Below are 3,917 nucleotides of genomic sequence, written 5' to 3' on the forward strand. Positions count from 1 at the left end.
CTGGCTGGGCGGTGACCCTGCTGTGTGCTTGATTGACGGCTCAACCAATCAGAGCTGGCTGGGCGCGGCCCCTGCTGTGTGATTGATTGACGGCTCAACCAATCAGAGCTGGCTGGGCGCTGCCCCTGCTGTGTGATTGATTGACGGCTCAGCCAATCAGAGCTGGCTGGGCGCTGCCCCTGCTGTGTGATTGATTGACGGCTCAGGCAGTCACAGCTGGGTTTGCTCTGCCCCTGCTGTGTGATTGGCAGATCTGCCAGGCCATGGCTGGGGACGGGGCTCTGTCCCACCTCATTCCAAGGTCTGTCCCAGCCCCGGCCCCACTTGGGCATTCCGAGCATCCCGACGGGTCTGGGGACATTGATGTCATCCAGCCTCTGACAGCGACCATGGGGACACTGCGGAACCTCATGGAACCAAAGAGACCATTTTGACACTCTGGTGCCTCATGCAATCAGGGGCACCTTTGTGAGACTCAGGACCCCAATGGAACCAAGGGTCAGTGATGAAGCTGTGCGGCCCAGAGAACCAAGGAGCCTTTGTTACACAGCAGGGCCACATGGAGCCCAGGGGCCATGGTGGCTCTGCAGGACCTTAGGGAAGCAAGGGGCCATTGTTTACACTACAGAAGCAGGGAGAATATTGTGACAAGGAGAATATCGGGACACTACAGGGACTCCTGGAATCAAGGAGAACATTGTGACACTGTGAGGCCCCATGGAACCAAGGCAACATGGAACAGGTCTGGCTGGCTGGGCCTCCCCGGGGGCCACCTGGCAAGACTGGCTGATCCTGGAATGTTGAGGACTGCCTCTCATCAGCTCCTGGAGCACTAAGGCTCTGTGCTTTCCTTCCTATGGAAAAGTACCAGCCCCTTTTGCAGGTTCCCACGGCTGAAACCGATATTCCCCCTGAAAAAGCACTACATACAAGGCTTGCTCCCAGCCAAAATCTGCTAGGAGTAACAGCTCTGGGTGGCCACCGTTTCCTGAGGGCTGCCTCTCATCTACCACTCTAAGGGTCGGTGTGAAGTTTCCCTCATTTTTGCCTCATGACCCTCTCAAGAAGACCTCAAGGACCCCCGCCCAGGTTGACTCTGGACAATGGTTTTCTGGCCTGCTTGAGGTGGGTGCTTGCCAAGGGACTCTTTGCAGGTGTGTTGTGCTCACTGGACTGTGCTGTCATGGTACCAGCTGAAGCCTGCATGTACTGCACGACCGCACCTGTCTCTTGGAGCACCACACAATGCTCCATAAATCTCCCCGCCTCTTGGCCACAAGCCACTCGCTTTGAAAAAGGACTATAAAAGAGCGATCCTCTGGAGAAGACCCTGAGTACTCCCCACGGATGACCACCCTTCCATTGGCTGGCCCACCATGACCTTGGTCTCGTCTGTTGGTAGCTACTTCCCCCTTCCCCTCCTTTTCTCTCTCTATACTCCGTTTCCTATATCTCTCCCCTCTAGCGCAACTGAATTGTTTGGCATTCAATAAAAATGCATTGCTGTTGTTGAATAAACTGATTTGTCCCCCGCTATTTACCTGTTTGCACCTCTGAGATCGAACAATCCTCGGCCTGTGTTGGCAGATGGTGACACACCCCCACCCCCCCCCCCCCCCCCATCCCCCATGCCCCTGCTTCTCCCAGTTGATTGCTGATCGTGGTGTGACATGGAATGGAACATCCCTTGGGCCAGTCCAGCCCAGCTGTCCCATCCCTGTTCCCTCAGGAACACTTGCCCATCCCAAGTCCATGGGTTGGAGGGGCTTGCAGACACGCCTCGTGGGGCGAGCACTGTGACAAGGACAGGAGAACAGAACAACATTTACACTTACCAAGGGCAGAGAACAGAAGAGCACAGTCTTGGAGAAACGCACAAAGGATGTAGCCGAGGCAAACGGAGCGTGCACAAAACGCAAGGAGAATGTCAGCTCAGCTCTGCAAGGCTGACAAAAGCAGAAGTTATACACAACAATAATATTGCCCTTCCTCAAAAGCGGGGATCAAAGAGCAGTCACCTAAAAAGGACAGTGCATGTTGAAGACACACTCCAAAGAACCATAGAAGGACTTGTGAGAAGGGGTGCAATTATGGCAAATAAATTCCAGGTGGGGTTAACTAATGAATACATCATCAGTGTGAGTGATAAAAGCTCCGATTGCCTGGTGGCCAGTGCACTCGAGTAGATGAAGGATTGCCCAAGTGACCACCATGGTGTAATAAAGAATACCTGCTCTCAAATCCTCAAAACTGTGTTCAAAAGCTGCTATCCAGCAGATTTCAGTATCAGTGGTGTCCCTGACTCCATTATGCCCCTTGCACACTTTCACGAGGGCCCCTTGGTTCCACGAGGCCCTGCTGGATAACAGTGGACCCTTGGTTCCATTTGGGTCTGTACTGTCAAAATGGCCTCCTTAGTTCTGCACTGCCACAATGCTCTCTCCTTGGTGCCACGAGGCCTTGGTGTGTCACAACAGCCTCTCGGTTCCATGAACTGCCATAGTGTCAGCACGGTCTCTTGCATCTGCAGTATCACGATGGACAATTGGTTACAAGCAGCCCCGCTGTGTCACAACGACTACTTGGTTCATGAGGCCCCACAGTGTCACCATGGCCCCTTGGTTCCCCGAGGCCTCGCTGTAGAACAATGGCCTCTCAGTTCCAGGAGGTTTTGTACTGTCAACAGTGCTCTCCTTGGTTCTACAGTGGCTGCTTGCTTCCATAATTCTTCCTCAGTGTCACAGTGGTCTCCTTGGTTCCATGAGGCTCTGCAATGTCCCAATATCCCATCGTTTCCATGAGCTTCTGTCCCATCAACCATGTCCTTTGCTCCAGTGAGGCCCCGCAACGGCACACCGGACCCTTGGCTCCATGAGGTTCCATAGTGTAACATGGGTGCCTTGATTCCAAGAGGTTCTGCTGGGTCACACTGGACCCTTGGTTCCATGAGGTTCCGTGGTATCGCCATGGTTTCCCTGGATCCGCAGTAGCGCTACGGACCATAGGTTTCATGCAGCTTTGCTGTGCTACAGTGGCTCCTTGGTTCCATCAAGTGCCACTGTGTAACAAGGGAATCTTGGTCCCATGAGGTTCTGGACTGTCACAATGGTGTCCTTGGTTCTGGACTCTAACAACGGACCCTTGGTTCCACGAGGTTCCATTACGTCACAATGCTCTCCTTGGTTCCACAAGGCCTTGCTTTGTCACAATGGACCCTTGCTTCCATGAGCTTCCGTAGTGTAACCATGGTCTCCTGGGATCTGCATTGTCACAATGGACAATTGGTTGCATGGGAGCCTGCTGTGTCACAAGAGAGCCTTAGCTCCATGAGGTTCTGGACTGTCACAGTGGTCTCCCTGCTTCAACGAGGCCCTGGAGTGTCTCGAGGGCTGCTTGGTTCTGTGAGCTTCCACAACGTCCCAATGGTCTCCTTGTTTCTGCAGTGTCATAGTGGACTCTTGGTTCCATGAGGTTCCTAAATGTCACAGGTCTCCTTGGTTCCATGTGGCCCTGCTGTGTCACCACAGCCCCTTGGTTCCAGGAGTTTCTGGGCTGTCAACAGTGGTTCCTTTGTTCCAATCAGGCACCGCTGTGTCACACTGCACCCTGGCTTCCATGAAGTTCTTCAGTGTCACAGTGGCCCCTTGGATCCATGCGGTCCCATAGTGTCACCATGGTCTCCTTGGACCTGCATTGTCATCAGGGACCATTGGTTCCATGTGGCCTGGCTGTGTCACAGTGATGTGGATTCCGTAATTGCCTTCAGCGTCACAATGGAGCCTTGTTTCTGTGAGGCTCTCAACTGTCACAACTGTCTCCTTGGTTCCATCAGCCCCCGCTGTGTCACAAGGGTCCCCTTGGTTCCATGAGCACACCAAAGCTTTGCATAAACATTGAGCAGCACCTGCTTAACACAC

This window comes from Sturnus vulgaris, unplaced genomic scaffold (assembly GCF_052056855.1).
Source record: "Sturnus vulgaris isolate bStuVul1 unplaced genomic scaffold, bStuVul1.hap1 Scaffold_212, whole genome shotgun sequence".
Taxonomy (NCBI): Eukaryota; Metazoa; Chordata; class Aves; order Passeriformes; family Sturnidae; genus Sturnus; species Sturnus vulgaris.